Below are 27295 nucleotides of genomic sequence, written 5' to 3' on the forward strand. Positions count from 1 at the left end.
ACTTATAAAATTCACAAAAAGGAGGGGTCCCAGATCGGATCCCTGCAGAACACCACTGGTTACTGTCTTCCATATAGAATACCAACCATCAACAACCACCCTTTGCCTTCTGCGGGCAAGCCAATTCTGGATCCACCAAGCAAGGCCTCTTGGAACCCATACCTTTCTATTGAGCCTTGCATGGGGAACCTTCTCATCCATATATACTGCATCCACTGTTCTACCTTCATCAATGTGTTTTGTTACATCCTCAAGTAATTCAATCAGGTTCGTAAGGCATGACCTGTCCTTGACAAAGCCATGTTGATTTTTCCTAATCAATTTATGTCTATCCAAATGCTTATAAAACCTGCCTCTCAGGATCTTCTCCACCAAATTGCCTACTCACTGGTGTATAATTTCCTGCATTATCTTTACTCCCTTTCTTGAATGGAGGACAACATTTACAGCCTTCCAATCCTCTGGTCCCTATTGATGATGCAAAGGTCATCATGGGAAGCTCAGAAAATCTCCTCCCTCTCTTTCCATAGTAGCCTGGAGCATATCTCATCCAAAGACGGCGATTATCTAACTTAATACCTTTCAAAAGCTCCAGCACATCCTCTTTCATAATGTCTGCACACTCGAGCATTTCAGTCTGCTGTAAGTCATCCCCACAATTGCCAAGGTCCTTTTCAGTGGTGAATGCAGAAGCAAAGTATTCATTAAGTACTTCTGCTACCTCCTCTGGCTCCATGCACATTTCCACTATCACTCCTGATTGGTCCTATTCTCACTCAGCTCACCCCCTTGCTCCTCACAAACTTGTAAAATGCCTTGGGGTTTTTCTTAATCCCACTCACCAAGACCTTCTCATTACCCCTTTGAACTCTCCTATTTCCACTCTTGAGCTCATTCCTGACACACTTGCAATTTTCTAGAAGTCTATCAGTGCTAAGTTTTTTGAACCTTTCATATGCTTTTCTTTTCTTCTTAACTGGATTTTCTACATCCTTTGTACACTGTGGTTCTTTCTTTCTTTCTAAATCTTTTTATTAATATTAGTAATATGGACAGAATACAAATGATATATTGATAAAGAAATTACCAACATACAAATTCCATTACATATGAAAAAAAACATACATAATAGTTACAATATAAATGAGTTTACCAAGACATAAGCCATAAAATATATGTATGAACATGGTAAGTCTAAATATTTCATAATATATGATATAAAGAAAACAGAAAAAAGAAAGAAAAAAAATATATATAATGCAAAACTAGCTAATCTAATCTAATAACTAATATAAAAGAAAAAAGAAGCAAAAAAAGAGAGGAAAAAAAGGGGGCTGTTTATAATACCTCACAAAAATAAGTATTCGTCAATGCCGTCACTTCCGGTCCTCTCAAAATACATAAGCTAAAAGCTGGGAAATCAAATGAACTTGGCACAGGGTCATATTACATCATATGAAAATGTTGAATAAATGATCTCCATAACTTTTCAAATTTAATAGAAGTCTCAAAAGTACCACTTCTAATTTTTTCTAAATTTAAACATAACATAGTTTGAGAGAACCAATTAATTACAGTGGGAGGGTTAATTTCTTTCCAAGTCAATAATATAGATCTTCTAGCCATCAGAGTTAGAAATGCAATCATTCGATGGGCAGAAGAAGATAAATGCAGTGAGTCTAACATTGGTAAACCAAAAATTGCGGTAATAGGATGAGGTTGTAAATCGATATTCAAAACCGCAGAAATAATATCAAAAATATATGTGGTTCTTTTACCCTACCATCCTTTCCCTGCCTCAGTACCTATGCAGAACACCTTGAACATTTGCCACATCTCTACCATGCGTTTTCCTGAGAACATCTGCTCCCAATTTAAGTTTGCAGTGGCACGATTGAAACAAGTATGTGTAACCCTCAACTTCTGTTGGCTGAGTAAGTCTAGGGAAGACAAATGATGAGACAAACACAAATGTAGATAAGCTATTTGTTTTTGATATTAGTACAGGAAAAATGCATATGACAATTTTTAGTAATCCAATGTATGATTGTCAGGATATCAGTGGACATTTTAGGGAAAGTAATATTGTTCCTTAATACAGAAGTCAAGTATCAAAAATCAAATTGTATTTTTTGAAGAAGTTCCAAATTTGCTACATGAAGTGCAGCCAGGCTTGTAGCAATAATGCACATAACTCAATAATAATGGACAATAAAGGGGCTGTGCTATAAGAGCAGTTTTCTGACCTACACACTTGAAAATTGATAAAATATTGTGTACTTGTATGCCCTGGGGATCTGATGATATCTTTAAAATGTATTTTGAAAAATCACCTAATGTACACTATTTAATGCCTACTGAAGGAGTTGTTTTCTATATCATAAACACAATGAGTTTTACATTAACTCAACATTACAGGTACTGGATTAGACAATCAACCAGGTTTCTTTAAATCAACACAAACACAAGGAAATCTGCAGATGCTGGAAATTCAAGCAACGCGCATAAAATGCCGATGGAATGCAGCAAGCCAGGCAGCATCAATAAGAAGTACAGTCGATGTTTTGGGTCGAGACCTTTCGTCAGGACTAATGGAAAAACGAGATAGTAAGAGATTTGAAAGTGGGGGGGGGGGGAGAGGGAGAGACCCAAAATGATAGGAGAAGACAGGAGGGGAAGGGATGAAGCCAAGAGCTGGGAAGTTGATTGTCAAAAGGGATACAAGGCTGGAGAAGGGCGAGCATTCTGGTGAGACCTGATGCAGACTGGGAGACAGTTTCGCTGAACGCCTACACTTTGTCCGCCAGAGGAAGCAGGATCTCCCAGTGACCACACACTTTAATTCCATGTTCTATTCCCATTCCGATGTGTCCTCTACTGTTGAGATGAAGCCACACTCAGGTTGGAGGAACAATACCTTATATTCCGTCTGGGTAGACTCCAACCTGATGGCATGAACATTGATTTTTCTAACAACACACACAAAATGCCACTTTCTTTCTCCCGAGGCCTCCCGTCCCATGACCCTTTCCCTTCTCCAGCTCCATATCACTTTCACCAATCACCTTTCCAGGTCTTAGCTTCATCCCACCCCCTCTGGTCTTCTCTTATCATTTCACATTTCCCCCTCCCTCCACTACTTTCAAATCTCTTACTGTCTTTCCTTTCAGTTAGTCCTGACAAAGTGTCTCGGCCCGAAATGTCGACAGTGCTTCTCCTTATAGATGCTGCCTGTCCTGCTGTGTTCCACCAGCATTTTGTGTGTGTTGTTTGAATTTCCAGCATCTGCAGATTTCCTCATGTTTGATTTCTTTAATGCCATTAATACCCTTCCTCCCCTTCTTACCCCATCCCTATTTTTTTTCTCTCTCATTCCCTCTCACAATATCTCCTTGCCTGTTCTCCATCTTGCTCTGATGCTCCCCTCCCACCTTCTTTCTTCCAAGGCCTTCCACCCTGTGCCTTCTCCAGCCTTGTATCCCTTTTGCCATCAACTTCCCAGCTCTTGGCTTCATCCCACCCCCTCCTGTCTTCTCCTATCATTTCAGTCTCCCCTCCCCCTTCAACTTTCAAATCTCTTACTATCTCTTTTTTTCATTAGTCCTGACGAATGGGTCTCAACCTGAAATGTTGACTGTACTTCTTCCTATAGATGCTGCCTGGCCTGCTGCATTTCACCAGCATTTTGGGTGTGTGTTTCTTTAAATCAAACTAGTATTAGTTTCTCTGAAACTTGTGTCTGGTCACAAACAGAACTAACAAATCTACAGAAAAGTAACAAATGTAACGTCTTTGAGTCTGTATTTGCCCATAAAAACATTTGGAAGTGTTAGTTTTCAAGTAACTGCTGGAAAGAAATCCAATCTCCAGCCTTACAATATTCCTATAAATCAGAGATCTCCCCCATCATAGCAGCTTTTTGTATAAATGGTTAAAACTTCAAATTTTCTAACATCCATTTGAGATGACAACAAATGGATTCACTGACCCAGCAGTATAAAAGAACTTCTACAGACTCACATTAGACAAGAAAGATTAGATAAAGATGATGCAGTCATTTTGAAGTGACAGTTTGTTAGGGGTGAATGAAGGAAGAGGGTGTACCAATGAAAAGTCTCAAAGTTTAAAGTAAATTTTTTATTGAAGTTCATATATGTCACCAAATACAACCCTGAGCTTCATTTTCTTGTGGACGTACCCAATAAATCCATAGTAGGATAGCAATAATAGAATCAATGGAAGATCGCACCAACTTGGGTGTTCAGCAGTGTGCAAAAGACAGCAAACTGTGCAATTACAAAAAGAAGAAATATTAATGATAATAATTTAATTAATAAATATCTAGAACACGAGATGAAGAGTCCTTAAAAGTGAGTCCATAGATTGTAGGAACATTTCAGTGATAGGACAAATGAAGCTGAATGAAATTATCCCCTTTGTTTCAAGAGCCTGAGGGTTGAGGGGTAATGACTGTTTCTGAATCTAATGGTTTAAGTTTTGAGGCTCCTGTCCCTTCTTCCTGATGGTAACAGTGAAAAGAGAGAATGGCCAGGATGGTGAGGGTCCCTGATGATGGCTATTGCTTTCCTTGAAAGACACATCATGTAGATGTGCTCAATGGAGGGCTATACCTATATTGGACTGGGCCATATCCGTTACTTTTTGGAGCATCCTCCATTCAAGGTATTGGTATTTCCATACCAGGCTGTGATGCAGCCAGTCAATATACTCTCCACTACATATCCATAAATGTTGCACAAAGATTAGATGTTATACTGAATCTTGGCAAACTCCTAAGAATGTAGAGGCACTGCTGTGCTTTCTTCATAATTGCACTTATGTGCTGGACCCAGGAAATCTCCTCCAAAATGATAACAATGAGGAATTTAAAGTTGCTGAGCCTCTCCACCTCTGATCATCCAATGCTCATTGGCCCCTGGTTTCCTCCTTCTGAAGTAAGGCTTTTCACCAAGTTTCCGCACATGAGGCTGCTTAATAAAATCAGAGTCCATGGTATTGCAGGAAAGACACTAGCTTGAAGTGAAGTTTGGCTAGCTGACAATAGGCAAATTATGGAGCAAGTGGGGCTGCCAGTGACTAGTGGTGTTCCTCAGGGGTTCAGTGTTGTAACCACTTCTTTTCATGTTAAAAGTTAACAATTTGGAAGATGGAATTGATGATTTTGTAGCCATGTTTGCAGATGATATGAAGATAGGTGGAGGGATGTGTAGTGTTGAGGAAGCAGAAGGACTTGGACAGATTAGGAGAATAGCCAAAGAAGTGGCAGATGAAATATAGTTCAGAGAAATGCATGTCATGCATTTTGGTAAAAGGGAATAAAATGTAAACTATTTTCTAAGGGTGATATTATTCAAAAATCAGTGTGCAAAGTGGCTGGGAGTCCTCTTGCAGGATTTCTTAAAGTTAACTTGCAGGTTGAGTCAGTGGTGAGGAGGGCAAATGCAATGTTAGCATTCATTTGAAGAGAAATAGAATATAAAAGCAAGGATGTAATGCTGAGGCTTTGGTCAGACCATACTTGGGGTACTGTGAGTAGTTTTGGGCCCCCTATCAAAGAAAAGATGAACGATGTTGGAGAAGGTCCAGAGGAAGTTCATGAGTGTGGCGACCTACTTTCTACGCAAGCGAACCGGCTCACAAAATGGCGAGTGCGTCCGCACAGAGGCCAGCCCCAAAATGGCGCTGGGCCACCTTCTTCACCAGCAAGGGGAGAAAGCCCACGCGGTGGAGCACAGAAGCCCGCCATTGACGCCCACCCTGCAAGTTCCGGGGAAATGCCAGGGCCAGCCGCCACTAATGGCTACGGTCGCTGGCACCAGGACAGCTTCTTGTACGTCTGGGACAAACAGTCGGGATGTCACTTCTTGGTCAACACCAGAGTGGAAATCAACATCTTATCCCCGACGGGGTACGACACCCGCAACAGGAAGCCAGGACCCAACTTGAGGGCCACAATCGGCAGCACGATACAGACCTACAGCACTCACACAGTGCAGCTGCAGTTCAGCGCCAGCCGGTTCACGTGAGACTTCACACTGGCCGCTGTGGCCCAACCACTCCTGTGGGTAGACTTCTTGCGAGCTCACAGCCTGCTGGTCGACTTGCAAGGGAAAAGACTTCCCAGACTTTCTCCCTGGGTGAAGCCAAGTTGCTGGCCCCCACACCTGAACTCCGGATTTTCCATTGGTTCTGACACTGCAGTTCACGGCAGCCATGCCCAGACATGGAGTACAGCACCACATCCTGACCCAGGGACCACTCCTCCACGCCCGTGCATGAAGGCTCACCCCAGACAAGCTCCGCCTGGAGGAGGAGTTCAAGAGGATGGAGGAATTGGGGATCGTACGGCAGTCCAACAGCCCATGGGTCTCCCCCCCTGCACATCGTGCTCAAGGCAGTCGGGGACCAGAGCCCATGCAGCGACTACCGCAGACTAAGCAAGGCTACAACTCCAGACCACTACCCCATGCCACACATACAGGACTTTGCAGCAAACCTGCAAAGGGCAAGCATCTTTTCCAAAGTAGACCTTGGCCAGGGATACCATCAAATCCCGGTACACACTGAAGACATCCCCAGAACAGCACTCATCACCCCAATCGGCCTATTCAAATTCCTTCGAATGCCGTTCGGCCTGAAGAATGCCGCGCAGACGTTCCAGCAGCTAATGGATGCAGAGGGACATGACCTGGACTTTGCGTTCATCTATTTGGAAGACATCCTCATAGCCAGCAGTAGTCGTCAGGAGCATCTGTCCCACCTCCGCCAGCTCTATTTCGGCCTCACGATCAACCCTGCCAAATGCCAGTTTGGACTCAACACTATCGACTTCCTGGGCCACAGGATTACCAAAGACAGGGCAACACCTCTGCCCGCCAAGGTAGAAGCGATCTGCCACTTCGCCCGGCCCAACACAGTCAAAGGCCTTCAGGAGTTTGTTGGTCTGGTGAACTTCTACCACCACTTCCTCCCCTTAGCAGCCCATATCATGCATCCTTTGTACACCCTGATGTAGGGTAAAGGCAAGGACATTACTTGGGATGATGAGGAGGCCATGGCCGCTTTCGTAAGGGCTAAGGAAGCCTTGGCAGGCGGCGCGATGCTGGTGCACCCCAGAAAGGACGTTCTGACCGCCCTCATGGTGGACACATCCGACACAGCATTCGGTGGGGTGCTGGAGCAACTCATTGAGGGGCACTGGCAACCCCTGGCGTTCTTCAGCAGGCACCTACGGCCACCCGAACTTAAGTACAGTGCTTTCGACCGGGAGCTGTTGGCACTATATCTGGCAATCCGGCATTTCAGGTGCTTCTTAGAAGGCAGGGTGTTCACCGTGTTCACGGACCACAAACCGTTGACCTTCGCATTCACAAAGGCGTCCAATCCCTGGTCGGCCCGCCAGCAGCGACATGTGTCCTACATCACTGAGTACACGACGGATATCCAGCATGTCTCGGGAAAGGACAATGTCGTGGCGGACGCACTCTCCAGACCAGCTGTCCAGGCCCTGTCCCTGGGGGTGGACTATGCAGCACTGGCAGAGGCGCAGCAGGCAGTTGACGAGATGTCCAGCTACAGGACCACAGTCTCGGGTTTGCAGCTGCAGCACTTTCTCGTAGGCCCAAGTGAGAGGACCCTCCTGTGTAATGTGACTACCGGCCAACCTCGTCCCATCGTCCCGGCAGCCTGGTGGTGGCGAGTTTTCAACTTCATACATGGCTTGGTGCACCCATCTATCAGGACAACTGTCTGGCTGGTCTCCAGCAAGTTCGTGTGGCATGGACTTCGCAAATAGGTCAGTGAATGGGCCAAAATGTGCGCGCAGTGCCAAACAGCCAAGGTGCAGCGGCACACCAAAGTCTCGCCGCAGCAGTTTGAACCCACCCGCTGGTGCTTCGACCACATTCATGTAGGGCACCTGGGGCGGGGGTTATGTGACAACCCACTTTCTACGCAGGTGAACCAGCTCACAAAATGGTGCGCATGTCGGCAGAGAGGCCAGCCCCAAACTGGTTCTGGGCCACCTTCTTCACCAGCAAGGGCAGAAAGCCCACGTGCGGGAAGAGACTTTTGCAATGCACCTCTGAAGTCATTTACACCCAGAGAGGGCAGGAACGAAACTGCATAAAAGCCGGTGCCGCGAAGTTTGAATAAACTAGTCCGGAGTGCAACTTAAAGACTGTGTGTCATTATTTCTAGCTCTGTGTGTAGCATATCGCTACATGAGAATGATTCTGGCAATGAAAGGATTAACATTCAGAAGGTTTGGGATCCAGGGAAGTTTGGTCAGGTTGATTCAGAATTTGCTTGCCTGCAGATGGCAGAGGGTTGTGGTGGAGGGAGTACATTCAGATTGGAGGGTTGTGACTAGTGGTGTCCCACAAGGATCTGTTCTGGGACCTCTACTTTTCGTGATTTTTATTAATGATCTGGATGTGGAGGTGGAAGGTTGGGTTGGCAAGTTTGCAGATGACATAAAGGTTGGTGGTATTGTAGATCGTGTAGAGGATTGTTGAAGATTGCAGAGACATTGATAGGATGCAAAAGTGGGCTGCCAAGTGGCCAATGGAGTTCAACCCAGAGAAGTGTGAGGTGGTACTATTTGGAAGGGCAAACTCCAAGGCAGAATACAAAGTAAATGGCAGGATACTTGGTAGTGTGGAGGAGCAGAGGGATCTGGGGGTACATGTCCACAGATCCCTGAAAGTTGCCTCACAGGTAGATAGGGTAATTAAGAAAGCTTATGGGGTGTTAGCTTTCATAAGTAGAGGGATAGAGTTTAAAAGATGCGATGTAACAATGCAGCTCTATAAAACTCTAGCTAGGCCACACTTGGAGTACTATGTCCAGTTCTGGTCGCATCACTATAGGAAGGATGTGGAAGCATTGGAAAGGGTACAGAGGAAATTTACCAGGATGCTGTCTGGTTTAGAGAATATGGATTGAGGTCAGAGTTTAAGGGAGCTAGGGCTTTACTCTTTGGAGAGAAGGAGGATGAGAGGAGACATGATAGAGGTGTACAAGATATTAAGAGGAATAGACAGAGTGGACAGACAGTGCCTCTTCCCCCAGGCACCACTGCTCAGTACAAGAGGACATGGCTTTAAGGTAAGGGGAGGGAAGTTCAAGGGGGATATTAGAGGAAGGTTTTTCACTCAGAGAGTGGTTAGTGCTTGAATGCACTGCCTGAGTCAGTGGTGGAGGCAGATACACTAGTGAAGTTGAAGAGACTACTAGACAGGTATATGGAGGAATTTAAGGTGGGGGATTATATGGGAGGCAGGGTTTGAGGGTCGGCACAACATTGTGGGCTGAAGGGCCTGTAATGTTCTGTACTATTCAATGTTCTATGTTCTATAACATGTGAGGAGTATTTGATGGCTCTGGGCCAGTATTCACTGGAGTTTAGAAGAATGTCGTGGGATCTCAAGGAAACCTATGAAATATTGAAAAGTCAAGATAGAGTTGACATGGAGAGAATGTTTCCTATAGTGCAGGAGTCTAGGACCAGAGGGCACAGCCTCACTATACAAAGACATCTCTTGAGAACAGATGAGGAGGAATTTCTTTAGGTGGAGGGTGGTGAATCTATAGAATTAATTTCCACAGACAACTACAGAAGCCAGGTCATTGGATATATTTAAAGCAGAGTTTGATAGTTTCTCGATTAGTCAGGACATTAAAGGTTACAGGGAGAATGCAGGAAAAAAGAGTTCAAAGGAATAATAAATCAGCCATTATGGAATGGGGCTGAATGGCCTGATTGTGTCTTATAAGATTGTTCACCTATGCATATAGTACAAATTTCTGGGATGAATTGCATCAACACCAATTTAGGAGCTCAATCCCCTAAACTGAGGGAATAAATATGCAAAAGGTATTCATAGAATAAAGTTTGTAAATATAATGAACAATGTGAAGAAAATTCTGTTGTATATTTTTCATTGGTGTTAACCAATTTTATTTCAATTTCCAGTATTATCAAATACCTAATAAGTTGAGTTTATTGTCACATGCACTGGCACATACATGCACAGGTGCAAATATATCCTACTTGAAGCAGCATAACATCAGAGACACAACATCCTCAAGAAAAATATTTTAAAAACATGCATTGAGTGCAAAGTGTTCCGAATGGTCATAGTGTTGCTACACCAAGGTAGAAAAGATTTGTGCAATTTGATCCAAGAACTGAATGGTTAAAAAGATATAGCTGTTCTTAAACCTGGAGGTGTAGTTCTTCAGACTACCATACAAACAGGTTATCATAGATGTGTCCACTTAAGAATAACAGCTATGAAATACTGACTATGGATGCAATAGGAAAAGATGAATCCTTGGAGCCCAATTGGTCCAAACATTGTTGTGGAGGGCACTGGAGGTTATTATATTCCACTAAATGTATGAGGAAAGATGTGGGTGGTTAAAGAATGGGAGTAGATAACTCAGAGGCATTAGTGAAAAGAAGTCCAGAGTGAAGAGTGAGTGAGAGGTCTTTTAGACTATTTAAGACACATACAATTGTCAAAAATTACCAGTAGTAGAACACTGGCAGAAGATGCTCTACAAAAATCTGTAGAAGCCATATAATGGTGGTGGGGTCATGCAGCTTATAGAGCAGACCACTCAAAGTTCCAGTGACTCTGCTTTGATTCTGATCTTGTATGCTGTCAGTAAGGAGCATGCACATTCTTGCTCTGCGTTTTGTCCAGGCACTCAGGTTCCCTCCCATATCCCAAAACCATACGGGTTCATCAATTAATAAGCCACAATAAATTGTCCATAGTATAGAATCTGGGGACATGACAGGAAAAGGAAGTTTAAAAGTAAGTTTATCTAAATTGATGCTTAAGCATTGACATCGACATGGTGGGCAAAAACGCCTGTTTCCTTTTGTATAACTATGACTCTAGTTTTCCTAGCAAAGCAAGAAGGAACTTAGAGACAGTAAAAAAGTTCCTCTAGGACCAAGGTATTCAAAAATATCACAAAACGTACATAGATTCAATGATTTAGCCAGGCAAGGAACTATAAGCAACACAGAGGATTGCAGTTGATGATAGGGTATTAAGTAAGAACATTCCAGCACTTAGCCTGTTTGCTTCTGCTGTGGTAGATTTAATTATAGTGTTTGGTTCCTTTACTGAGTTTTGGTTTATTTTGATGGAAAAGAGGGTGAGTAGGAAGACAAAAGGTAGAGAAGCGGAAGACAAAAGAAACTGTAGAAACTGGAATCTAGAAGAAAAACAAGATGCTGAAGAACTTGATGGGTTAAGCAGCATTTATGAAGGCAATAGGTATAAGAGAACAGTTTTTTGTTGTGACCCTTCGGTCTGAGAAAGGGAAGCAGAAAGATTGGCAGCATACAAAGTATGATGGGAGGTGGGTAATAGTGGCTTCTCAAAATCATTTCTCTATCTACCCATTCTTATCTCTCTGGTTACAGCAAACATATATCACCCTTTATCCAAACTTTCTTCTTGACCCATTAATTTCTTACAGCTTTATGCTTTGTTCAAGAACAGTAAAAATATGCCTTCACACTTAAAAGACAGCAGTCCACTTGGTAATATCTATTCTTGCATACTAGCCCATCAAAATTTCACTGGCAAATATTATCATATTGTATCTCTAAATAAATAAATCAGTCAATCAAAATAGCTCAACATTTAGAAGTGCTGTTCAGCAAGGAAAGCAAATTCAATATCTGTATGATTGTTATTGTTCACAAAAGCCTTGTATTTTTAGTCCAGTCCAGTTTATTGTCCAGGTGATTTCCCAGATATCTATATTCCTAGATGACTTCCACATCCTTCCCTTGATGGAGATGGAAATGCGGGATGTGTTCACATTCCTGAAGACAACCACCAACTCCTTTGTCTTAGTGGTGTTGAGCTGCAGGTGATTCAGCCCACACCACTCAACAAAGTTGTCCATCACTCTTCTGTATTTGGCCTCTTGACTCCGACTGATACAGCCCACAACTGTTGAATTGTCTGAAAACTTCTACAGGTGGCAGGACTCCAAGTTGTATCTGAGGTCTGAGGTGTAGATAGTGAACAGGAAGGGAGATAGGACAGGCCCCTGAGAAGCCCCTGTGCTGCTAACCACAGTATTTGATATATAGCTCTGCAATCTCTCATTCTCTGGCCGTCTGGACAGGTAGTCTGTAATCCAGGATACTTGTCGAGCATCCGCCTGCATCTTCGTAAGCTTCCTCCCTAGTAGAGCAGGTCGTATGATGTTAAAGTCACTGGAGAAATTGAAGAACGTGATTCTCACAGTGATGCCTGGCTCATCCAGATGGCTGTAAGCCCATTGAAGTAGGAAGATAATGGTGTCCTCGACTCCAATATGTGGTTGGTAAACAAACTTCAGGGGTTATAGTTATGGATTTACAATGGTCCAGAAGTGTGTCAGGACCAGTCTTTCTAATGATTTTATAGCATATGTGGTCAAAACCACTGGTCTGTAGTCAATGAGCATGGTGGGACATGTTTCCTTGTGTACTGGAACTAGGAAGGGTGTTTTCTACAGCACAGACAGAAATCAGATAAATGACAGTGAATAGAAGAATCTGTGAAGGTATTTCATAAACAAGAAAATGTCACAAGAAGCTCCAAGAACAGTAGCACTGTTTCAGAATTTCTTCCTGCAGTACATAGACATGGAAGACAGTTTAATTTAACTGTTGAAATTATCCCATGTGACCAGAGGCCAGTAGTACCTTTCATTCAAAAGCTAACTCTGGCAGAGGTAACATTCTCACTCTTTAAGAAAGATTTTCTAGGTGCTTGTTGGACAATTAAGTACTTTGTTGTATTTATGGGAAACATGATAGTAATTCTGAGAATCAGTCACACCTTGGTAAGGTTTAAAGACTGGGCTTCCTCCTTCAGTGTGCATTATAAAAGTCATTAGTCAGACGATGGAATTACTGAACTATTGATTTAGGCTATGAAGGAAAACCTCCTAAATGTACAGTTGAAAGATTACCAGAAACAGAAAAAGGCATTTACATACTGAGGCAAGACATCTCTATGGATGGATTCTGTTATTTAGGGAAAGCCAAGTGAGATGTGGAATTTGAGATCCAAGCAACAAAATAAGTATGTAAATAAATTTTCAAATACATCTGAGTGCACAGCAAATGGAGAAACCTACACCCTATCACAATGCAATCTCTGTTCAGATTCCATGTTTATTTGTAATTAACTAACAGCAGAATTAGGCCATTTGGCCATTGAGTCTGATCTGCCATTCCATCATTAGTGATTTTTTTTTCCTCAATCCCATTCTCCTGCTTTCTTTCTGTTTTCCTTAGCCATTTACCGATCAAGGACCTATCAATCTCTGCCTTAAATATACCCAATGACTTGACCTCTGTGGCTGCAAATTCCACAATTTCACTACCTTTGGCTGAAGAAATTACTCCTCATCTTAGGTCTAACGGCACATCCCTTTGTTCTGAGGTTGTCTCTTTGGATCATAGAATCTCCTATTAATGGAAACATCCTCTCCACATCCACTCTATCTAGCCCTTTTAGTATTTAGTAGGTTTCAATGAGACTCTCATTCCTTCTAAACATCAGTACAGGCCCAAAGCCATCAAATGCTCTTCATACATTAAGTGTTTCATTCCCAGATCATTCTTATGGAACTCTTCTGGATTTGTCCTTGGATACAAATCTAAGTGAATCATCATGGGAATCCAGAACTTGTTCCGAATTTTTTAAAAGGAGAATGAAGTAGCTTATGTGAGAGGGTTCAAGAAACAGTTGAAATAATTTTGTGGACATACAATATGGAAGAGTTTCATAAGCCATCAGGCCCATAGAAATAAAATTATAGAGCCACACAAACTATAGGCTCTGAATTATATTCAAGGGGAAATATTTAACTTGCTGTATAAAACCATAAAATATCATAGAGGAAGATAACCTATTGCATTGCAAAGCAATTACTCAAAAGAAAAAATGGGTTAATATCAATAAGATGAAACTGTGTTAAAATAAAAACAGAAAACCAAGAGGTCTATCATCAGTATAGAGCATGAAAGAATCCTCTATGTCCTTTATGCAGCGACAGTAACAAAAGCACTTACACTATTCCTATTCCTTCAGAAAATAGCAACAGGTGGTGTTGTGGAAGGATCGGTTCTGGGTCTTCTCCTCTTTGTGATTTTTATAAATAACTTGGATGAGGAAGTAGGTTAGTATGTTTGTAGATAACATGAATGTCAATGGAGTTGTTGATAATGTAGAATATTGTTGAAGGCTACAAATGGACATTATCAGGATGCAGAGCTGTGCTGAGAAGTGGTAGATGGAATTCAAGCCAGAAATGTGTGAAGTCATTTACTTTGGAAGGTCAAATCAGAAGGCTGAGTAAAAGGTTGATGGCAAGATTATTAAAAGTATGGAGGAACAGAGTGATCTTGGGGTCCACATATGCAGATCCCTCAATTTGCTGCACAAGTGGATAGAGTTGCTGAGAAAGTGTATGGTGTATTGACCTTGATTAGCTGGGGCACTGAATTCATTCTCCTTGGAGTGGAGGAGAATGAGAGGTGATTTGATAGAGGTATATAAGGTGATGGGAGATATAGATCGAGTGGATAGCCAGAGATTTTTTCCAAGGGTGGAAATGACTAATAAACGGGGCATAATTTTAATGTGATTGAAGGAACCTATAAGGATGATGTCATAGATAAGTTTTTTTTTATACAGAGTGGTGGGTGCATGGGTGCCAGAGGTAGTGGTAGAAGGAAATAATTTAAGGACATTTAAGAAACTCTTTGAGAGACACATTGATAATAGGAATATGGTGTACTATGTCAGCAGGAATGGTTAGATTGACCTTAGAATAGGTAAAAATTTCAGCACTACATCATGAGACAAAGGTCCTGTATTGTGCTAGAGTGTTCTGTTTTAAGTTCTTTGTTAATATGTCAACAAGGAAGAAAAGACTCCAAATGTCATCAGAGCTACAACCTGATTCATAACAGAAGAGTTTTTAATCCAAGGACAGGAACGTAAATATTCTCGGAAAGTAAGTCTCTAGTTCAATTAATTTGATCAGAATACAGGTCAACAAATGTGAACCTGCCTTTTATTCAACAGAAAATGGAAGGAGAGAATGTTAGTATTTCTCTTGGGAATCATGTGGAATGAATATGTGATCTCCAAAGTCAATTGTTCTCATTAACAGTCACTGGCCAGGAGAAAGTGGTGAAATTTAGAACATGCTCCACAGAATTGTACTTAGCACATACTTTGGACAATAATAACACCTCTAGGGAAAGTTTAACAGGTGCAAATATATCTTTGTTAAAACAATTGTTAGAAGTAGCTGGGGAGAAAGAGTTAGATGAGTCAAAATGCATAAGTAGATGTGTTACAAATTGGAGAATAGTTATATATTATGTTACAAAATGAAGAACTGACTATGTATTGCAGGACTTGATAACATTCAATTTATGAGCACTCCCAAGCAGAACTTCTTAGTTAGGCCTGCATTATTAGCACTAAGAGCTTGATATACAAGGACATAGAATATAGGGTTATTGTTCTTCTCAGTGACAGATGAAAAAGGCATCAGGTGAACATCGTGGGTAGACTCAAAAGATGTCTATCAGTTGTCTGTGAGATAGTAAAGCCATTATCTTATTTTTTGTAACAAAAACATTAGTGTGTGGATATAATATATAGAATCAATTGTTAACATTAAGGCTTTGCAATAAACTGGGAAAAGCTGTCCAAATGCATAATAATCAATATTATCAAATGAATGTTAGCATTCATTTCAAGGGGTCTAGAATACAAGAACAAAAATGTGATGCTGAGGTTTTATAAGGCACTGGTGAGGCCTCACCTTGAGTGTTGTGAACAGTTTGGGCCCCTCATCTTAAAAAAGATGTGCTGGCATTGGAGAGGGTCTAGAAGAGGTTCACAAGAATGATTCCAGGAATGAAAGGGTGGTGAATTTGTGGAATTTTTTTGCCACATGCAGCTGTGGAAGCCAGGTCTTTGGGTGTATTTAAGGCAGTGATTGATAGGTTCTCGACTGGACATAGCGTCAAAGGTTACGGGGAGAAGGCAGGAACTGGGATTGAGGAGGAGATAGATAAAAGGACCAGCCATGATTGAATGGCGGAGCAGACTTGATGGGCCAAATGGCCTAATTCTGCTCCTATGTCTTAGTCTTATGCTTTTATGGTTTTGAGGCTTTGGTTGCCTACAATTTTTGGTACCTTTCATAACAAATAGACTTTCAGTACTGCAGTGGACCAAGGTCCCAGGTGATTTGTCCATCGCTTATTTCTGGGTATTTATCAGATGGAGGGAATAGAAGAGATAAATGTGGTTTAGAATCTTCCAGGGATAGACAACAGTGCACTGGCAGGCAATGGCATATATTCAGTATTTCCTATACCTCCATCAGGTAATACTTGTATGGGAATTACATTGATAGAGCTGCATGAAGGCAAACACACTGATTATGTAGCCCACCTCTGGCTGAATTGGAATATACACTGAGAAAGTAATATGACTACAAGCGTTGTGTGTTTGGGAACAAAGTAGCAGAATATTGGTCGTGGTGTTTATAATGAGGAGGGTGGCCTCTGGCCTTAAAACAATATTGATCAACTAGTAAATTGGGCAGAATAATGGCAGATACTAATTTATTTTGGAAGGTCTAACAGAAATAGGAAATCCACTCAGTAGCGACTATTAGGCAGACCTGCTTGTTAATGCAAATATCTAATCAGCCAATCAAGTGGCAACAACTCAATGCATAAAAGAATGCAGACATGGTCAAGTGATTCAGTTGTTGTTTAGACCAAACATCAGAATCGGGAGCATCAAAACATGGAATGATTGCTGTTGCCAGGCGAGATGGTTTGAATGACTCGGAAACTGCTGAATTTCTGGGATTTTCATGCACTACAGTCTCTGAAGTTTACAAAGACTGATGCAAAAATGAAAAAAAAAGAACATTCAGTAAGTAGCAATTCTATGGGTGAAGATGCTTTGCTAATGAAAGAAGTCAGAGGGGAATGGCCAAAGTGGTTCAAGCTGACAGGAAGGCGACAGTAACTCATATAACTACATGTTGCATCAGTGGTTTGCAGAGAACATTTCTGAATGCAGAACACGTTGAAACTTGAAGTGGATGTGAGCTACAACAGCAGAACACCAAGAACATAGAGAAATTCCTGCTGTATCTAATGAAACGGCTACTGAGTGTATATAGAAATATACAATATATAATGGCCGCACAATACAGGCCATTCAGCCCACAAAGTTGTGCTGAACATGTATTTACCTTAGAAATTACAGAAGGTTACCCATAGCTCTCTATTTTTCTAAGCTCCATGTACCTATCCAGGAGTCCCTTAGAAGACCCTATTGTATCCACCTCCACCATCACTGGCAGTCCATTCCACACACTCACCACTCTCTGCATAAAAAAACTTACCCCTGACATCTCCTCTGTACTGACTTCCAAGCACCTTAAAACTCTGCCCTCTCATTCTAACCATTTCAGCCCTGGGAAAAAGCCTTTGACTATCCACATGATTAATGCCTCTCATCATCTAATACACCTCTATCAGGTCACCTCTCATCCTCCTTCACTCCAAGAAGAAAAGGCCAAGTTCACTCAACCTGTTCTCATAAGGCATGCTTCCCAATCCGGGCAACATCCTTGTAAATCTCCTCTGCACCCTTTTTATGGTTTCCACATTCTTCCTGTAGTGAGATGACCAGAACTGAGCAAAGTACTCCAAGTGAGGTCTGACCAGGGTCCTATAGAGCTGCAACATTACCTCTTAGTGCTTAAACTCAATCCCACAATTGATGAAGGCCAATGCACCGTATACCTTCTTAACCACACAGTCAACCTGCACAACAGCTTTGAGTGTCCAATGGACCCCAAGATCCTTCTGATCCTCCACACTGTCAAGAGTCTTACCATTAATACTATATTCTACCATCATATTTGACCTACCAAAACAAACAACCTCACACTTAACTGGGTTGAACGCCATCTGCCACTTCTCAGCCCAGTTTTGCATCCTATCAATATCCCGCTGTAACCTTTGACAGTCCTCCACAACATCCCCAACCTTTGTGTCATCTCAAACTTACTAACCCATTCATCCACCTCCACATTTAGGTCATTTATAAAAATCACGAACAGTAGAGGTCCCAGAACAGATCCCTGAGTCATACCACTGGTCACCAAACTCCATGCAGAATATGACCCATCTACAACCACTCTTTGCTTTCTGTGGGCAAGCCAGTTCTGGATCCACAAAGTAATGTCCCCTTGGATCCCATGCCTTCTTACTTTCTCAATAAGCCTTGCATGGGGTACCTTATCAAACACTTTTCTGAAATCCACATGCACTATATCTACTGCTCTACCTTCATCAATGTGTTTAGTCACATCTTTAAAAAATTCAATTAGGCTCGTAAGGCACGACCTGTCTTTGACAAAGCCAAGCTGATTATTCCTGATCATATTATGCCTCTCCAAATGTTCATAAATCCTGCCTCTCAGGATCTTCTCCATCAACTTACCAACCATTGAAGTAAGACTCACTGGTCTAGAATTTCCTGGGCTATCTCTACTGCCTTTCTTGAATAAGGGAACAACATCTGCAACCCTCCAATCCTCCGGAACCTCTCCTGTCCCCATTGATGATGCGAAGATCATCGGCAGAGGCTCAGCAATCTCCTCCCTCACCACCCAGAGTAGCCAGGTTCAGGTGACTTATCCAACTTGATGCTTTCCAAAAGTTCCAGCACATCCTCTTTCTTAATATCTATATGCTCAAGCTTTTCAGTCCACTGTAAGTCATCTCTACAATCACCAAGGTCCTTTTCCGTAGTGAATACTGAAGCAAAATATTCATTAAGTACCTCTGCTATCTCCTCTGGTTCCGTACACACTTTTCCACTGTCACACTTGATTGGTCCTATTCTCTCACGTCTTATCCTCTTGCTCTTCACATGCTCATGAATAATAGCACAACTGCAGAATATATAGGTTGAGTGGTAAATATACTTATTTTCATTAGCCAGGGCATAGAATATATGAGAATAGAGGCTGTATTAAAATTTTACCAAACATTGGCTAGACCACATCTAGATTATTGTGTGGAATTTCAGTCCCCGTACTATAGAAATAATGCAGTTGCTTTTGAGAGGGTGCAGAGATTTGCCAGGATGTTGCCCTGGAGATTTCATTTCCGAGCAATGCCTGGATTAGCTCGCAAATATGAGATGAAAGATTTTGGCCTGAAATGCCGATATTTACTCTTTTCCAAAGATGTTGTCTGGCCTACTGAGTTCCTCCAGCATTTTGTGTGTGTTGCCCTGGATCGGCTGGGTTCATTTTCCTTGGTGCTGAGGGCTGATAAAGATATGAGTTGGAGCAGGTAAAAGGAAACTTTTCCCAATTACAGAGATGTCTAAAATGGGAGGACATAGGATGAAGGTGAGAAGTAAATGAAGTCTAAGGAAAGTAAAATTAACAAGTGAGTATAATTGGATGCACCCAGATTTAAGATGGTACGGGCGAAGCAGAGTGACAACTTGTGGGTAACAAACAAAACAAACTGTATTAATCACACTTTTCTTGGATGTGATCACTATAATGAATAGCTTGTAACTTCATTTTCGGAGTAGAGCCGTTGAACCAGCAAGTACACGTTGGCATTTTTAAGATGCAAACTGAAGTCTCAAAGGTGCAAGACGGTTGCAGCTTGGTGTGCATGGGCTGAATCAAGGCAGCTTAGCCTGAGTACAAGAGCAGGAAATAAGCCAATGTTGCCCATTGTTGGAGCAGACTTGGAGGCAATTTGAGATGAGGTGAGTGGAGGTGATGCAGAATCAAGGTGGTGGGGCTCAGGAATGAGCCCAAGAGGGAGGAAAGACCCAAGGTGTGATCAGTTTAAGCACTGGGCCAAATCGCAATGCTTGGGATGCTGAATCGAGCAGGGGTTCTGGGCCCGAGAGCATATTGAAGTGGCAGGGCACAGCTCCAAGAACGAGGTACGATCTGAGGTTTGGATGATTTAAGTGACAGGCCAAATTGAAAGGGTCAGGCTGTCGGGCCGGAGGGATGGGCTGGTTCAACTCACTGCATCATGAGCTTTACTCGTCTCTGTACGGAACTGAAGCTGTCATCTGCAATTACTAGGCTCTTGAATTGGCTTCATGGCTGTGGTCTTACTTTCATGAACATCAGTCTGCATGTAATTTCCTTACTTTTATTCTTGAACACTTTGTTTATTTCTACACGATGGGTGTTTGACAATATTTTTTAATCGTTCTGGTGGGTTTCTTTGTTTTATGGCTGACTGTAAGGAGATGAATCTTAAAGTTGTATTTAGTATACATAATTTGATAATAAATGTACTTTGAACTTTGAATTTTTTAATCCAAAGAGGTAGAGGAACGAGGGATGCTTCGGGACAAGCACTTGAATCACCCAAAGCACAGGAAAAAACAGGGTTTGACAAATGTAATTAGTATTGATGCGCTGTTAATGGGACGAATTGGCTGTGTCTATGTATGACTCAACAAAATAATTTAAAAAGAATTATATAATCAATCTACACAGTGGCCACTTTAATAGATCCAGGAAGTGCCCACTGAATGTTTACTTGTGGTATTCTGCTGCTGTAGTCCACCAACATCAAGTTTTGACATGTTGTTTGTTCAAAGATGTACTTCTGCATGTTGTCATTGTAACATGTGGTTATTTTTGCATGTAATTTGCAGGTGTACAGGTGTATATAATAATGTGGACATTGTGTATATAATAGTACTGTATGTTATTAAAACAGTAAAATATGACCGCTGATTGAAACAATAAAGATTTCAAGAGTATGCAAAGCCAATGCCGTACCCCTAAGTGGGCTGTTACCTGTCCCACCCAACTTGATTTTTGAATAAAACTATTTTATCAGACAGTTCAATACAGTTTGAATTTAATCAAAATGATGAAATAGCCATGATAGTCTTAAATATATTAAATTGTGATCCACAATGAAAATACTTGGATGAACTTGTGGTTCGTAGTAATGCAAAGATTTGAAAGATCAGTGTAACACCTGAAAAATGGAAACGTCCGCCTATTCCAATGGCATTGATTCTCAACCCACAAGTGGAAGGGAATTTGATTAATGTTACCATGACAAGGAACGGTTTGCATTAGATTTGATTTCATAATGGTAATGGGTGAATCTTTTTGGCAACACTGACTGAAGGACATATAAGGTATGAGAGTTGGTTGATAGAGCAAAGCCGCCACAATATAGAGAAAATGGAGGAGGGATACCTATCTCATTGGATTCATAATGAACATTTAATGCAGTTGACTGATTATTAAATGCAACATATTGTGTTTCTAATTAAAGCTCAGTAGTCTATCCCATGTGAATATTCCACTAATAATAGTTTTGGTCACACTATTGTAACTTTGTCCAATTCTAAGCCATTAGAAACTTCTCCTGTTTAAAGTAGAAATCTTTGCACATGTATTCCAATAAATGCAAACAATAACAGCATATTGAAAGAACTTTCCTGTGTAGCTTATAACACCTCGAAAAGTGAAGCATATAGAGAGATTTCCACAGATTTAGTAGAATCTCAGAAGATGAGAAATGTGGCAATGTGTTTCTAAAGATTTTCAAGGTGCAAGCTATATCAGCAAAGCTCTGAGCTACCAGAGGAAAGGAAAATATTACCGAACTGCTGTTGGACACTGCTAACTACTAGAATTTCTGTGAAATTCTTTGTATTTGAAAATAAATCCTTTGTAATGAACCTACTCATGTGATATTAAGGTGTAGAATCCAAAAATCATCACATCCAGGTAACAAGAAAATCGCATTTGGATGGTTCGTCTTCTTACTTTGAATGTGACAGAATATACAGCATAAGAAGATCTGGCTGAGGTATAACTATACTTGAATCCAAAGTACAAGATAAATTTCAAATTCAGTTCATTATCATTGAACTGTATGGATGTATACTGCCAAACGAAACAACATTGCTCTGGGACAAGGTGCACAACACAGTACATATAACTCACACACAAAGTAGTATTATCACAAATAAGTTAACAATAGGTAGGACCATAAATGATACAAGTTAAGAACTAAACAGTTTAATGTGACTGGTACTTCATACGTGATGAGAACTGAGTGGTGGCAGGGAATTCAGTAGGGGGAAGAAACTGATTCCCACCCTAACAATTCTTATCCTAATGCTACAGCGTCTTCTGCCTGATGGTAGAGGTCAAAGAGATTGAGGGAGGGAGGGATCACTTACAATGCTAAGGGCCTTGCATACACTCCTAATAAATATACATTATTTAATGGGTGGAAGAGAGAAAGAGAAAGGCAAGATGGAATGGGGAAAGATAGAGAAAATATCAGCGTGATACCATGATGGCAGAAATTATGGAATTATGGGAGAACAGATGTAATCCATTCTAATATAAGAATCATATTTCATGTACCTGTTGTCAAATAATTGATTGTTTCCCTCTATAGATATTGTTGGTACTGCTAAGTTCCTCCAGTATTACGTCTAAGCTAAACATGACTTAACTTGATGTTTTTAGGCACACTGTTTTTCATAAAAAATAATCTTTAAATTTTGTCTCATGGTCAATCTGCAGACATTAAGTGGGAACAACCATATCTGATGCGAATGAAATCTTTTCTCATTAATTTTATTAAGTTTATCTTACAGGTTCAGGGGTAAGATATACTTACATCTGCAAACTATGGCATTGTAAAAGTCAGCATGGGTTTATGTGGGGTAGATTTAGTTTCATCAATTAGATTGAATTTTATCAGGAAGTGCACATGAATGTCAACATGGACATTAGTGAAGTATGAGTCAAGGTCTCTCTTAGTACTTTAGTGCAGAAGATTAATTTTAAATTTAATTTAGAGAGACTGCATGAGTACAGGAACTTTTGGCCAAAAGAGCAAGCGCTGCCCAATAATACCCAGATGACCAATTAACCTACTAACCTATATGTTCTTGAAATCTGGAAGGAAATTGGAGCACACAGAGGAAACCCACGTGGTCATGGAGAGAACATACCAACAGAGAAATGAAATTTCAAAGGTACATTTAATGTCAGAGAAATGTATACAATATATATCCCGAAATTCTTTTTCTTCACAAACATCCACGAAAACAGAGGAGTGCCCCAAAGAATGATTGACAGTTAAATGTTAGAACGCCAGATTCCCCCCAGCTCCCCCATCCACACATAAGCAGCAGTGAAACAATGACCCACCCCTCCCAACTTTCTCCACCAGCAAAAAAAGCATTGGCTCCTCCCCACTGAGCACTCAAGCATGCAGCAAAGCATCAAAAGGACACAGATTTGCAGTACCCCAAAGACTACACACTTCACAACGAGAGGGAGACAACAAACAACTCGTTGATTTACAATGTTAAAAGCCTGTTGTATCGCTTCTTCCGAGCTCTCTGCCCAAAGAACTCGGGTCTCTGGGCACACAGCCAGAAGCCAGCCTGCTGCTTTTGATCTTCCATCTCCCACACCACCAGGTGGAGGCATCGACCTCGAGTCCACCTGCCTCCAGAGCCACAAAATCCCGGAACCCTGAAGGCACGATGGTCTTCTAGGCCACGTCCTTGTCATATCAAATAGCAGCCAGTCATGGGACCCCGAGAGCAGGTCCCATTCCCGCAAAGAACCAAAATCAGCATGTAACTCCTGAAAGGGGAAAATAGAGATATTAAGGATAAAAATAGAGCTGTTTTCAAAGATGCAAGCAAAGGAGTCACTGTTAGGCACCATCATTCTTCTAAGCCCCTCTTTATTGAACCTGGCATTGCAGCAGCATATGCAAACCACTACGCTACTATGCAGCATTAAAACACATGGGATCCATGGTAACTTGGTAAGTTGCATACAAAATTGTTTTAGTCATGAAAGAGATTTGGTAGTGGCGGAGAGGTGTCTTTCAGACTGGAGATCTTTGATCAGTAATGTGCCACATGGATCACTGTTGTTAGTGAGATCGATGTGTAAATCATTTACATGAAAACAAAGGAGCACTGCCCTTGCTGAGGTGTCATACCATCACCTAGACCAGGGGTCAGCCAGACTCCATTCAAAAATAACACGTGAGTCAGGATATAGAGTCCTTGCTCCTTGGGTTTATTGCAGATTTAATGGCATGACATAATGAATAAGGAGTGAAAAACCAATGCTTCTGCTGTGGTAGCAACAAGATGACTTTAGTTAGAAACTTGGTTCTTCCCTAACAAAATTCTGGCACTTTTACACTTCCTAATTCCTGGTGGCACGGGAAGTGACCTATACAGATCTGAAACTGCTTATTAAAATAAAAACTGAATGTGCTTAACATAGGTCAATTGCCTGAAAAGCAAGAAGGGGTTTGATAAGTAATCTTGAAGGTGACACAGACTTTGGTAACGTTGAGCATGGTGGTCAAAGGATATATCAGGATATAAACCAGTTGGAAATATGGACAGAAAAATAGCTGATGGAGTTTAATTAAGACAAAATCTGAGGTACTGAATTTTGTGCAGAGTTAAATATAGAGTAAGTGGCATAGTTCTTAGGACCATTGATGTGCAAAATGATCTTGAGGAGCATGACCATTGCCTTTGAAACTGGGACAAGGGTGGTAGGAAGGTGTACAGCATGCTTGCCTTTATCGGTTTGGGGATTGGTTATAAAAGCCAATTACAGCTGAATAAATAAGCCACATTTGATTGTCCAGACCACAACTTGGAATCTGCCACAGTTTTGATTAGGTCAGAAGTCTGCAGTTCTGATTGCCACATAAGAAGGATGTAGAGGCTTTGAAGAGGATGGAAAACTGGTTTGCCAAATATTGTTGGGATCGGATTGTGTTTTCCAGCAAACTTGGATTGTTTTTCTTGGAGCATTGGAGACTGAGGGAGAACCTCCACTGACAGTTGCAGTTGTCTGGAACTACCACCAGGGGGCGCTGTGGAAACAATAGATTCATTTGGACAGGCACATGACAGACAGGAAGTTTTGGGAGTTGGGGAGTGGTGCAGCATGATTATATTCTTGAATCAAAATGATGTGACTCACTTTTCTGATCCATAGATACAATATGGATATGATGAAATGTGTCATTTGTGTGACCAAGGACATGCGGGGAATAGCCTACAAGTGTTGTCATGCATTTCGGTACTAACATAATGTGCCTGCCATGCACAACAAAACAGAACTCACCAAGTGACAAAGCAAAACAAGCCCCTTTCCTCTCTCCAACTCACCCACCCACACACAAAGTCCCTCAACTCCAGGGTAGATAATTTTTTCTGTCCTCTAGCCACCAGCAATTCACAGATAGTGGGCTTTCAACTTCCCAGGGACTCACAGAGATTTGTAGACTGAGGTCTGTAATCACTGTGCTTCATTTTCTGGACTTCCGATTGCCATTTGGGCTTCAATCTGGAATTCTGATCGACGGACACCCCCACCTCATTCCACATTTTGCTCCTCAGCATCAATGCAGGACTTGCTGATAATAGTGAATGAGTACCTAAAATTCAGAGCTAGATCTTTGCATATGTAGAATATAACTCTAGTCTCGAGATTTGTTTACACACAACATCATTGGCCCTTGATCCTGCTGCTAAGATCCCAGAACACGCCAGACAACTCCAACCCTTGTTTCTGTAGGTCTGCGGGCCTGATTAGCTGACCACATCCATGTCACTAATCATTGAACATACAGCGAAGGCTTAGACTCTGGAATGACCCATAACTCTCCCACATCCCTCCCCCAAAACTCTAAATGGACACCTAACTCTCCTCTCTGTGTTCAAAACTATCCCCATGAACCTACAAAAAATGTAAAAGACAATGCCTCAACAAGGTCCAAAACTTGATGCCATCCGTAATCCATCTTACAAAATTACAAATTAATCTCTTTTCAGTCATTCCATGAACTACTATGTCTGAAAACATATTGGTATTCATCAAGGTGCGTATGATATCACCTCATAAGGAGAATATCCTGATGCTCTCTTGATCGTATCACTTGCGTTGGTGAGTTTGATCAATACACAAGGAATTTCAGTTCCTTTATACTATTCACATGCCATATCTAGACAAAAAGAGAGTAAGAGTGATTCAAAAACATCCCATGTTTTTGGTAATAAACATTCTCATTGTTGTCTTTCTCCATAAATGTGATGCTGCTACATCTCCTCAGTGATAACCCATTTATCCCATCTGTCCTATTTATAGTTCAAGCAGTTATTTAAGCATTCATTCTACCATTTGTTCAAGCAGTCAACAGCACATCAGATATTTTTAACGCTTACCTGCTTCCCTGTCAAATCTAATGGAGATGTTTCAGCAGAGCTGCTGATAAATGCTACTTTGTAGATACATTTTTACCTTTGGGATGCCCATTTATCACCTAAATTTTATTTGCAATTTCCTAAAGAATTTGCTTCAGTTTATTAAAGAAATATTACAAGACCATAAGACAAAATCAGAATTAGGCCATGGAGCTTATCAAGTTTGCTCCAGCATTCGATGACATCTGATTTATTGTCCAACTCACCTCCATTCTCCAACATCCTCCCTGTAACCTTCGGCGCCCTTACTAATAAAAAACCTAACAGCCTCTACTCTAAATATACCCAATGACATGGACTGCACAGCCCTTTATGGCAAAGAATTCCACAGTTCACTGCCCTCTAAAGAAATTCCCCTTCATCTCATTTCTAAAGAAGCATTCTTCTATTCTGAGGCTATTCTGATCCTAGATGCTTCCACCATTAGACACATCCTCTTGATTTCTACTCAACCTATCTACTCTTTTCAATGCTGTGAATATTTGTTCAGGTAGCTGGAGGAATTTGGGAATCCACTGATATTGAAGGCAAATTTCTTCTCCTTACGGCGTAGTAGGTTTAGAGGAGATTGATAACCGTATACAGGATTCCACTAGTTTAGAGTGTTGCTTAAATAAGTTGCTTATCATTCAGAAGTCAATTAAGTGCTTATTAATTTTGATGTCAAATTTGAGCTTATTTGCTTTTCTCCCATTTAGATAAATAATAGTCAATTTTGGTAACAGAAAGATTGCAAGAGAAGGTAATAAGCAAACAAATTGTGTTCTGTACGTGAAAAATAAAGTGTTAGCATTCTGAATAATTGAGATACAGAGAGAATTTGGCTAACTAATGAT

The sequence above is a fragment of the Hypanus sabinus genome, chromosome 1, assembly GCF_030144855.1.
Source record: "Hypanus sabinus isolate sHypSab1 chromosome 1, sHypSab1.hap1, whole genome shotgun sequence".
NCBI classification, from domain to species: Eukaryota; Metazoa; Chordata; class Chondrichthyes; order Myliobatiformes; family Dasyatidae; genus Hypanus; species Hypanus sabinus.